Source organism: Somniosus microcephalus, chromosome 9 (genome assembly GCF_052327205.1).
Source record: "Somniosus microcephalus isolate GS21.2 chromosome 9, FLI_Smic_1.0, whole genome shotgun sequence".
Taxonomy (NCBI): domain Eukaryota; kingdom Metazoa; phylum Chordata; class Chondrichthyes; order Squaliformes; family Somniosidae; genus Somniosus; species Somniosus microcephalus.
In genome coordinates, this window is record NC_140995.1 from 53,165,630 (window position 1) to 53,178,285 (window position 12,656).

Below are 12,656 nucleotides of genomic sequence, written 5' to 3' on the forward strand. Positions count from 1 at the left end.
GAGGTGAGGAGAAACCCCAGATCAGTTAGTGACAGTTGGAGGAGAGGAGACTCCCCAGATCAGTTAGTGACAGTTGGAGGAGAGGAGACTCCCCAGATCAGTTAGTGACAGTTGGAGGAGAGGAGACTCCCCAGATCAGTTGGTGACAGTTGGAGGATAGGAGACTCCTCAGGTCCGTTCGTGACAGTTGGAGTAGAGGAGACGCCACAGATCAGTTAGTGACAGTTGGAGGAGTGGAGTTTTCCCAGATCAGTTAGTGACAGTTGGAGGAGAGGAGACTCCCCAGATCAGTTAGTGACAGTTGGAGAAGAGGAGACTCCCCTGATCAGTTAGTGACATTTGGAGGAGAGGACACTCCCCACATCAGTTAGTGAGAGTTGGAGGAGAGGAGGCTCCCCAGATCAGTTAGTGACAGTTGGAGGAGAGGAGACTCCCCAGATCAGTTAGTGACAGTTGGAGGAGAGGAGACTCCCCAGATCAGTTCGTGACATTTGGAGGAGAGGAGACTCCCCAGATCAGTTAGTGACAGTTGGAGGAGAGGAGACTCCCCAGATCAGTTAGTGACAGTTGGAGGAGAGGAGACTCCCCAGATCAGTTAGTGACAGTTGGAGGAGAGGAGGCTCCCCAGATCAGTTAGTGACAGTTGGAGGAGAGGAGACTCCCCAGATCAGTTAGTGACAGTTGGAGGAGAGGAGTCTCCCCAGATCAGTTAGTGCCAGTTGGAGGAGAGGAGACTCCCCAGATCAGTTAGTGACAGTTGGAGGAGAGGAGACTCCCCAGATCAGTTAGTGACAGTTAGAGGAGAGGAGAATCCCCAGATCAGTTAGTGACAGTTGGAGTAGAGGAGACTCCCCAGATCAGTTAGTGACAGCTGGAGGAGAGGAGACTCCCCAGATCAGTTAGTGACAGTTGGAGTAGAGGAGACTCCTCACATCAGTTAGTGACAGTTGGAGGAGAGGAGACTCCCCAGATCAGTTAGTGACAGTTGGAGGAGTGGAGACTCACCAGATCAGTTAGTGACAGTTGGAGGAGAGGAGACTCCCCAGATCAGTTAGTGACAGTTGGAGGAGAGGAGACTCCCCAGATCAGTTAGTGACAGTTGGAGGAGAGGAGACTCCCCAGATCAGTTCGTGACAGTTGGAGGAGAGGAGACTCCCCAGATCAGTTAGTGACAGTTGGAGGAGAGGAGAATCCCCAGATCAGTTAGTGACAGTTGGAGGAGAGGAGACTCCCCAGATCAGTTAGTGACAGTTGGAGGAGAGGAGACTCCTCAGATCAGTTAGTGACAGTTGGAGGAGAGGAGACTCCTCAGATCAGTTAGTGACAGTTGGAGGAGAGGAGACTCCCCAGATCAGTAAGTGACAGTTGGAGGAGAGGAGACTCCCCAGGTCAGTTAGTGACAGTTGGAGCAGAGGAGACTCCCCAGATCAGTTAGTGACAGTTGGAGGAGAGGAGACTCCCCAGATCAGTTAGTGACAGTTGGAGGAGAGGAGACTCCCCAGGTCAGTTAGTGACAGTTGGAGAAGAGGAGACTCCTCAGATCAGTTAGTGAAAGTTGGAGGAGAGGAGACTCCCCAGATTAATTACTGACAGTTGGAGGAGAGGAGGCTCCCCAGATCAGTTTGTGACAGTTGGAGGAGAGGAGTCTCCCCAGATCAGTTAGTGACAGTTGGAGGAGAGGAGACTCCCCAGATCAGTTAGTGACAGTTGGAGGAGAGGAGACTCCCCAGATCAATTACTGACAGTTGGAGGAGAGGAGACTCCCCAGATCAGTTAGTGACAGTTGGAGGAGAGGAGACTCCCCAGATCAGTTAGTGACAGTTGGAGGAGAGGAGACTCCTCAGATCAGTTAGTGACAGTTGGAGGAGAGGAGACTCCCCAGATCAGTTAGTGACAGTTGGAGGATAGGAGACTCCCAGATCAGTTAGTGACAGTTGGAGGAGAGGAGACTCCTCAGATCAGTTAGTGACAGTTGGAGGAGAGGAGACGCCGCAGATCAGTTCGTAACAGTTGGAGTAGAGGAGACTCCCCAGAGCAGTTAGGGACAGTTGGAGGAGAGGAGAATCCCTAGATCAGTTAGTGACAGTTGGAGGAGAGGAGAATCCCCAGATCAGTTAGTGACAGTTGGAGGAGAGGAGACTCCCCAGATCAGTTAGTGACAGTTGGAGGAGAGGAGACTCCTCAGATCAGTTAGTGACAGTTGGAGGAGAGGAGACTCCCCAGATCAGTTAGTGACAGTTGGAGGAGAGGAGAATCCCAGATCAGTTAGTGACAGTTGGAGGAGCGGAGACTCCCCAGATCAGTTTGTGACAGTTGGAGGAGACGAGACTCCCCAGATCAGTTAATGACAGTTGGAGGAGAGGAGACTCCCCAGATCAGTTAGTGACAGTTGGAGGAGAGGAGACTCCCCAGATCAGTTAGTGACAGTTGGAGGAGAGGAGTCTCCCCAGATCAGTTAGTGACAGTTGGAGGAGAGGAGACTCCCCAGATCAGTTAGTGACAGTTGGAGGAGAGGAGACTCCCCAGATCAGTTAGTGACAGTTGGAGGAGAGGAGACTCCCCAGATCAGTTAGTGACAGTTGGAGGAGAGGAGACTCCCCAGATCAGTTAGTGACAGTTGGAGGAGTGGAAATTTCCCAGATCAGTTAATGACAGTTGGAGGAGAGGAGAATCCCAGATCAGTTAGTGACAGTTGGAGGAGCGGAGACTCTTCAGATCAGTTAGTGACAGATGGAGGAGAGGAGACTCCCCAGATCAGTTAGTGACAGTTGGAGGAGCGGAGACTCCCCAGATCAGTTAGTGACAGTTGGAGGAGAGGAGACTCCTCAGATCAGTTACTGACAGTTGGAGGAGAGGAGACTCCCCAGATCAGTTAGTGACAGTTGGAGGAGAGGAGACTCCCCAGATCAGTTACTGGCAGTTGGAGTAGAGGAGACTCCTCACATCAGTTAGTGACAGTAGGAGGAGAGGAGACTCCCCAGATCAGTTAGTGACAGTTGGAGGAGTGGAGACTCCCCAGATCAGTTAGTGACAGTTGGAGGAGAGGAGACTCCCCAGATCAGTTAGTGACAGTTGGAGGAGAGGAGACCCCCCAGATCAGTTAGTGACAGTTGGAGCAGAGGAGACTCCCCAGATCAGTTAGTGACAGTTGGAGGAGAGGAGACTCCCCAGATCAGTTAGTGACAGTTGGAGGAGAGGAGACTCCTCAGATCAGTTAGTGACAGTTGGAGGAGAGGAGACTCCTCAGATCAGTTCGTGACAGTTGGAGGAGAGGAGACTCCCCAGGTCAGTGAGTGACAGTTGGAGGAGAGGAGACTCCCCAGGCCAGTTAGTGACAGTTGGAGTAGAGGAGACTCCCCAGATCAGTTAGTGACAGTTGGAGGAGAGGAGACTCCCCAGATCAGTTAGTGACAGTTGGAGGAGAGGAGACTCCCCAGGTCAGTTAGTGACAGTTGGAGAAGAGGAGACTCCTCAGATCAGTTAGTGACAGTTGGAGGAGAGGAGACTCCCCAGATCAATTACTGACAGTTGGGGGAGAGGAGACTCCCCAGATCAGTTAGTGACAGTTGGAGGAGAGGAGACTCCCCAGATCAGTTAGTGACAGTTGGAGGAGAGGAGACTCCCCAGATCAGTTAGTGACAGTTGGAGGAGAGGAGACTCCCCAGATCAGTTCGTGACAGTTGGAGGAGAGGAGACTCCCCAGATCAGTTAGTGACAGTTGGAGGAGAGGAGACTCCTCAGATCAGTTCGTGACAGTTGGAGGAGAGGAGACTCCCCAGATCAATTCCTGACAGTTGGAGGAGAGGAGACTCCCCAGATCAGTTACTGACAGTTGGAGGAGTGGAGACTCCTCAGATCAGTTAGTGAAAGTTGGAGGAGAGGAGACACCTCAGATCAGTTCGTGACAGTTGGAGGAGAGGAGACTCCCCAGATCAGTAAGTGACAGTTGGAGGAGAGGAGACTCCCCAGATCAGTTAGTGACAGTTGGAGGAGAGGAGGCTCCCCAGATCAGTTAGTGACAGTTGGAGGAGAGGAGACTCCCCAGATCAGTTAGTGACAGTTGGAGGAGAGGAGACTCCCCAGATCAGTTAGTGACAGTTGGAGGAGAGGAGATTCCCCAGATCAGTTGGTGACAGTTGGAGGAGAGGAGACTCCCCAGATCAGTTAGTGACAGTTGGAGGACAGGAGACTCCCCAGATCAGTTAGTGACAGCTGGAGAGAGGAGACTCCCCAGATCAGTTAGTGACAGTTGGAGTAGAGGAGACTCCACAGATCAGTTGGTGACAGTTGGAGCAGAGGAGACTCCCCAGATCAGTTAGTGACAGTTGGAGAAGAGGAGACTCCTCAGATCAGTTGTGACAGTTGGAGGAGAGGAGACTCCCCAGATCAGTTAGTGACAGTTGGAGGAGAGGAGACTCCCAGATTAGTTAGTGAGAGTTGGAGGAGAGGAGACTCCTCAGATCAGTTAGTGACAGTTGGAGGAGAGGAGACTCCGCAGATCAGTTAGTGACAGTTGGAGTAGAGGAGACTCCCCAGAGCAGTTAGGGACAGTTGGAGGAGAGGAGACACCCTAGATCAGTTAGTGACAGTTGGAGGAGAGGAGAATCCCCAGATCAGTTAGTGACAGTTGGAGGAGAGGAGACTCCCCAGATCAGTTAGTGACAGTTGGAGGAGAGGAGACTCCTCAGATCAGTTCGTGACAGTTGGAGGAGAGGAGACTCCCCAGATCAGTTAGTGACAGTTGGAGGAGAGGAGACTCCCCAGATCAGTTAGTGACAGTTGGAGGAGAGGAGACTCCCCAGATCAGTTAGTGACAGTTGGAGGAGAGGAGAATCCCAGATCAGTTAGTGACAGTTCGAGGAGCGGAGACTCCCCAGATCAGTTTGTGACAGTTGGAGGAGACGAGACTCCCCAGATCAGTTAATGACAGTTGGAGGAGAGGAGACTCCCCAGATCAGTTAGTGACAGTTGGAGGAGAGGAGACTCCCCAGATCAGTTAGTGACAGTTGGAGGAGAGGAGTCTCCCCAGATCAGTTAGTGACAGTTGGAGGAGAGGAGACTCCCCAGATCAGTTAGTGACAGTTGGAGGAGAGGAGACTCCCCAGATCAGTTAGTGACAGTTGGAGGAGAGGAGACTCCTCAGATCAGTTAGTGACAGTTGGAGGAGAGGAGACTCCTCAGATCAGTTAGTGACAGTTGGAGGAGAGGAGACTCCCCAGATCAGTGAGTGACAGTTGGAGGAGAGGAGACTCCCCAGGCCAGTTAGTGACAGTTGGAGGAGAGGAGACTCCCCAGATCAGTTAGTGACAGTTGGAGGAGAGGAGACTCCCCAGATCAGTTAGTGACAGTTGGAGGAGAGGAGACTCCCCAGGTCAGTTAGTGACAGTTGGAGAAGAGGAGACTCCTCAGATCAGTTAGTGACAGTTGGAGGAGAGGAGACTCCCCAGATCAATTACTGACAGTTGGGGGAGAGGAGACTCCCCAGATCAGTTAGTGACAGTTGGAGGAGAGGAGACTCCCCAGATCAGTGAGTGACAGTTGGAGGAGAGGAGACTCCCCAGGCCAGTTAGTGACAGTTGGAGGAGAGGAGACTCCCCAGATCAGTTAGTGACAGTTGGAGGAGAGGAGACTCCCCAGATCAATTCCTGACAGTTGGAGGAGAGGAGACTCCCCAGATCAGTTACTGACAGTTGGAGGAGTGGAGACTCCTCAGATCAGTTAGTGAAAGTTGGAGGAGAGGAGACACCTCAGATCAGTTCGTGACAGTTGGAGGAGAGGAGACTCCCCAGATCAGTAAGTGACAGTTGGAGGAGAGGAGACTCCCCAGATCAGTTAGTGACAGTTGGAGGAGAGGAGGCTCCCCAGATCAGTTAGTGACAGTTGGAGGAGAGGAGACTCCCCAGATCAGTTAGTGACAGTTGGAGGAGAGGAGACTCCCCAGATCAGTTAGTGACAGTTGGAGGAGAGGAGATTCCCCAGATCAGTTGGTGACAGTTGGAGGAGAGGAGACTCCCCAGATCAGTTAGTGACAGTTGGAGGACAGGAGACTCCCCAGATCAGTTAGAGACAGTTGGAGGAGAGGAGACTCCCCAGATCAGTTAGTGACAGTTGGAGTAGAGGAGACTCCACAGATCAGTTGGTGACAGTTGGAGCAGAGGAGACTCCCCAGATCAGTTAGTGACAGTTGGAGAAGAGGAGACTCCTCAGATCAGTTGTGACAGTTGGAGGAGAGGAGACTCCCAGATTAGTTAGTGACAGTTGGAGGAGAGGAGACTCCTCAGATCAGTTAGTGACAGTTGGAGGAGAGGAGACTCCGCAGATCAGTTAGTGACAGTTGGAGTAGAGGAGACTCCCCAGAGCAGTTAGGGACAGTTGGAGGAGAGGAGACACCCTAGATCAGTTAGTGACAGTTGGAGGAGAGGAGAATCCCCAGATCAGTTAGTGACAGTTGGAGGAGAGGAGACTCCCCAGATCAGTTAGTGACAGTTGGAGGAGAGGAGACTCCTCAGATCAGTTCGTGACAGTTGGAGGAGAGGAGACTCCCCAAATCAGTTAGTGACAGTTGGAGGAGAGGAGACTCCCCAGATCAGTTAGTGACAGTTGGAGGAGAGGAGACTCCCCAGATCAGTTAGTGACAGTTGGAGGAGAGGAGAATCCCAGATCAGTTAGTGACAGTTCGAGGAGCGGAGACTCCCCAGATCAGTTTGTGACAGTTGGAGGAGACGAGACTCCCCAGATCAGTTAATGACAGTTGGAGGAGAGGAGACTCCCCAGATCAGTTAGTGACAGTTGGAGGAGAGGAGACTCCCCAGATCAGTTAGTGACAGTTGGAGGAGAGGAGTCTCCCCAGATCAGTTAGTGACAGTTGGAGGAGAGGAGACTCCCCAGATCAGTTAGTGACAGTTGGAGGAGAGGAGACTCCCCAGATCAGTTAGTGACAGTTGGAGGAGAGGAGACTCCTCAGATCAGTTAGTGACAGTTGGAGGAGAGGAGACTCCTCAGATCAGTTAGTGACAGTTGGAGGAGAGGAGACTCCCCAGATCAGTGAGTGACAGTTGGAGGAGAGGAGACTCCCCAGGCCAGTTAGTGACAGTTGGAGGAGAGGAGACTCCCCAGATCAGTTAGTGACAGTTGGAGGAGAGGAGACTCCCCAGATCAGTTAGTGACAGTTGGAGGAGAGGAGACTCCCCAGGTCAGTTAGTGACAGTTGGAGAAGAGGAGACTCCTCAGATCAGTTAGTGACAGTTGGAGGAGAGGAGACTCCCCAGATCAATTACTGACAGTTGGGGGAGAGGAGACTCCCCAGATCAGTTAGTGACAGTTGGAGGAGAGGAGACTCCCCAGATCAGTTAGTGACAGTTGGAGGAGAGGAGACTCCCCAGATCAGTTAGTGACAGTTGGAGGAGAGGAGACTCCCCAGATCAGTTCGTGACAGTTGGAGGAGAGGAGACTCCCCAGATCAGTTAGTGACAGTTGGAGGAGAGGAGACTCCTCAGATCAGTTCGTGACAGTTGGAGGAGAGGAGACTCCCCAGATCAATTACTGACAGTTGGAGGAGAGGAGACTCCCCAGATCAGTTACTGACAGTTGGAGGAGTGGAGACTCCTCAGATCAGTTAGTGACAGTTGGAGGAGAGGAGACACCTCAGATCAGTTCGTGACAGTTGGAGGAGAGGAGACTCCCCAGATCAGTAAGTGACAGTTGGAGGAGAGGAGACTCCCCAGATCAGTTAGTGACAGTTGGAGGAGAGGAGGCTCCCCAGATCAGTTAGTGACAGTTGGAGGAGAGGAGAATCCCCAGATCAGTTAGTGACAGTTGGAGGAGAGGAGACTCCCCAGATCAGTTAGTGACAGTTGGAGGAGAGGAGATTCCCCAGATCAGTTGGTGACAGTTGGAGGAGAGGAGACTCCCCAGATCAGTTAGTGACAGTTGGAGGACAGGAGACTCCCCAGATCAGTTAGTGACAGTTGGAGGAGAGGAGACTCCCCAGATCAGTTACTGACAGTTGGAGGAGAGGAGACTCCCCAGATCAGTTCGTGACAGTTGGAGGAGAGGAGACTCCCCAGATCAGTTAGTGACAGTTGGAGGAGAGGAGACTCCCCAGATCAGTTAGTGACAGTTGGAGGAGAGGAGACTCCCCAGATCAGTTAGTGACAGTTGGATGAGAGGAGACTCCCCAGATCAGTTAGTGACAGTTGGAGGAGAGGAGACTCCCCAGATCAGTTAGTGACAGTTGGAGGAGAGGAGACTCCCCAGATCAGTTAGTGACAGTTGGAGTAGAGGAGACTCCACAGATCAGTTAGTGACAGTTGGAGAAGAGGAGACTCCCCAGATCAGTTAGTGACAGTTGGAGAAGAGGAGACTCCTCAGATCAGTTAGTGACAGTTGGAGGAGAGGAGACACCCCAGATCAGTGAGTGACAGTTGGAGGAGAGGAGACTCCCAGATCAGTTAGTGACAGTTGGAGGAGAGGAGACTCCTCAGATCAGTTAGTGACAGTTGGAGGAGAGGAGACTCCCCAGATCAGTTAGTGACAGTTGGAGGAGAGGAGACTCCCCAGATCAGTTAGTGACAGTTGGAGGAGAGGAGACTCCCCAGATCAGTTAGTGACAGTTGGAGGAGAGGAGACTCCCAGATCAGTTAGTGACAGTTGGAGGAGCGGAGACTCCCCAGATCAGTTTGTGACAGTTGGAGGAGACGAGACTCCCCAGATCAGTTAGTGACAGTTGGAGGAGAGGAGACTCCCCAGATCAGTTCGTGACAGTTGGAGGAGAGGAGACTCCCTAGATCAGTTAGTGACAGTTGGAGGAGAGGAGTCTCCCCAGATCAGTTAGTGACAGTTGGAGGAGAGGAGACTCCTCAGATCAGTTAGTGACAGTTGGAGGAGAGGAGACTCCCCAGATGAGTTAGTGACAGTTGGAGGTGAGGAGAATCCCCAGATCAGTTAGTGACAGTTGGAGGGGAGGAGACTCCCCAGATCAATTCCTGACAGTTGGAGGAGAGGAGACTCCCCAGATCAGTTACTGACAGTTGGAGGAGTGGAGACTCCTCAGATCAGTTAGTGAAAGTTGGAGGAGAGGAGACACCTCAGATCAGTTCGTGACAGTTGGAGGAGAGGAGACTCCCCAGATCAGTAAGTGACAGTTGGAGGAGAGGAGACTCCCCAGATCAGTTAGTGACAGTTGGAGGAGAGGAGGCTCCCCAGATCAGTTAGTGACAGTTGGAGGAGAGGAGACTCCCCAGATCAGTTAGTGACAGTTGGAGGAGAGGAGACTCCCCAGATCAGTTAGTGACAGTTGGAGGAGAGGAGATTCCCCAGATCAGTTGGTGACAGTTGGAGGAGAGGAGACTCCCCAGATCAGTTAGTGACAGTTGGAGGACAGGAGACTCCCCAGATCAGTTAGAGACAGTTGGAGGAGAGGAGACTCCCCAGATCAGTTAGTGACAGTTGGAGTAGAGGAGACTCCACAGATCAGTTGGTGACAGTTGGAGCAGAGGAGACTCCCCAGATCAGTTAGTGACAGTTGGAGAAGAGGAGACTCCTCAGATCAGTTGTGACAGTTGGAGGAGAGGAGACTCCCCAGATCAGTTAGTGACAGTTGGAGGAGAGGAGACTCCCAGATTAGTTAGTGACAGTTGGAGGAGAGGAGACTCCTCAGATCAGTTAGTGACAGTTGAAGGAGAGGAGACTCCGCAGATCAGTTAGTGACAGTTGGAGTAGAGGAGACTCCCCAGAGCAGTTAGGGACAGTTGGAGGAGAGGAGACACCCTAGATCAGTTAGTGACAGTTGGAGGAGAGGAGAATCCCCAGATCAGTTAGTGACAGTTGGAGGAGAGGAGACTCCCCAGATCAGTTAGTGACAGTTGGAGGAGAGGAGACTCCTCAGATCAGTTCGTGACAGTTGGAGGAGAGGAGACTCCCCAAATCAGTTAGTGACAGTTGGAGGAGAGGAGACTCCCCAGATCAGTTAGTGACAGTTGGAGGAGAGGAGACTCCCCAGATCAGTTAGTGACAGTTGGAGGAGAGGAGAATCCCAGATCAGTTAGTGACAGTTCGAGGAGCGGAGACTCCCCAGATCAGTTTGTGACAGTTGGAGGAGACGAGACTCCCCAGATCAGTTAATGACAGTTGGAGGAGAGGAGACTCCCCAGATCAGTTAGTGACAGTTGGAGGAGAGGAGACTCCCCAGATCAGTTAGTGACAGTTGGAGGAGAGGAGTCTCCCCAGATCAGTTAGTGACAGTTGGAGGAGAGGAGACTCCCCAGATCAGTTAGTGACAGTTGGAGGAGAGGAGACTCCCCAGATCAGTTAGTGACAGTTGGAGGAGAGGAGACTCCTCAGATCAGTTAGTGACAGTTGGAGGAGAGGAGACTCCTCAGATCAGTTAGTGACAGTTGGAGGAGAGGAGACTCCCCAGATCAGTGAGTGACAGTTGGAGGAGAGGAGACTCCCCAGGCCAGTTAGTGACAGTTGGAGGAGAGGAGACTCCCCAGATCAGTTAGTGACAGTTGGAGGAGAGGAGACTCCCCAGATCAGTTAGTGACAGTTGGAGGAGAGGAGACTCCCCAGGTCAGTTAGTGACAGTTGGAGAAGAGGAGACTCCTCAGATCAGTTAGTGACAGTTGGAGGAGAGGAGACTCCCCAGATCAATTACTGACAGTTGGGGGAGAGGAGACTCCCCAGATCAGTTAGTGACAGTTGGAGGAGAGGAGACTCCCCAGATCAGTTAGTGACAGTTGGAGGAGAGGAGACTCCCCAGATCAGTTAGTGACAGTTGGAGGAGAGGAGACTCCCCAGATCAGTTCGTGACAGTTGGAGGAGAGGAGACTCCCCAGATCAGTTAGTGACAGTTGGAGGAGAGGAGACTCCTCAGATCAGTTCGTGACAGTTGGAGGAGAGGAGACTCCCCAGATCAATTACTGACAGTTGGAGGAGAGGAGACTCCCCAGATCAGTTACTGACAGTTGGAGGAGTGGAGACTCCTCAGATCAGTTAGTGACAGTTGGAGGAGAGGAGACACCTCAGATCAGTTCGTGACAGTTGGAGGAGAGGAGACTCCCCAGATCAGTAAGTGACAGTTGGAGGAGAGGAGACTCCCCAGATCAGTTAGTGACAGTTGGAGGAGAGGAGGCTCCCCAGATCAGTTAGTGACAGTTGGAGGAGAGGAGACTCCCCAGATCAGTTAGTGACAGTTGGAGGAGAGGAGACTCCCCAGATCAGTTAGTGACAGTTGGAGGAGAGGAGATTCCCCAGATCAGTTGGTGACAGTTGGAGGAGAGGAGACTCCCCAGATCAGTTAGTGACAGTTGGAGGACAGGAGACTCCCCAGATCAGTTAGTGACAGTTGGAGGAGAGGAGACTCCCCAGATCAGTTACTGACAGTTGGAGGAGAGGAGACTCCCCAGATCAGTTCGTGACAGTTGGAGGAGAGGAGACTCCCCAGATCAGTTAGTGACAGTTGGAGGAGAGGAGACTCCCCAGATCAGTTAGTGACAGTTGGAGGAGAGGAGACTCCCCAGATCAGTTAGTGACAGTTGGATGAGAGGAGACTCCCCAGATCAGTTAGTGACAGTTGGAGGAGAGGAGACTCCCCAGATCAGTTAGTGACAGTTGGAGGAGAGGAGACTCCCCAGATCAGTTAGTGACAGTTGGAGTAGAGGAGACTCCACAGATCAGTTAGTGACAGTTGGAGAAGAGGAGACTCCCCAGATCAGTTAGTGACAGTTGGAGAAGAGGAGACTCCTCAGATCAGTTAGTGACAGTTGGAGGAGAGGAGACACCCCAGATCAGTGAGTGACAGTTGGAGGAGAGGAGACTCCCAGATCAGTTAGTGACAGTTGGAGGAGAGGAGACTCCTCAGATCAGTTAGTGACAGTTGGAGGAGAGGAGACTCCCCAGATCAGTTAGTGACAGTTGGAGGAGAGGAGACTCCCCAGATCAGTTAGTGACAGTTGGAGGAGAGGAGACTCCCCAGATCAGTTAGTGACAGTTGGAGGAGAGGAGACTCCCAGATCAGTTAGTGACAGTTGGAGGAGCGGAGACTCCCCAGATCAGTTTGTGACAGTTGGAGGAGACGAGACTCCCCAGATCAGTTAGTGACAGTTGGAGGAGAGGAGACTCCCCAGATCAGTTCGTGACAGTTGGAGGAGAGGAGACTCCCTAGATCAGTTCATGACAGTTGGAGGAGAGGAGTCTCCCCAGATCAGTTAGTGACAGTTGGAGGAGAGGAGACTCCTCAGATCAGTTAGTGACAGTTGGAGGAGAGGAGACTCCCCAGATGAGTTAGTGACAGTTGGAGGTGAGGAGAATCCCCAGATCAGTTAGTGACAGTTGGAGGGGAGGAGACTCCCCAGATCAGTTAGTGACTGTTGGAGGAGAGGAGACTCCCCAGATCAGTTAGTGACAGTTGGAGGAGAGGAGACTCCCCAGATCAGTTAGTGACAGTTGGAGGGGAGGACACTCCCCACATCAGTTAGTGAGAGTTGGAGGAGAGGAGCCTCCCAAGATCAGTTGGTGACAGTTGGAGGATAGGAGACTCCTCAGGTCCGTTAGTGACAGTTGGAGGAGTGGAGACTTCCCAGATCAGCTAGTGACAGTCGGAGGAGAGGAGACGCCCCAGATCAGTTAGTGACAGTTGGAGGAGAGGAGACTCCCCA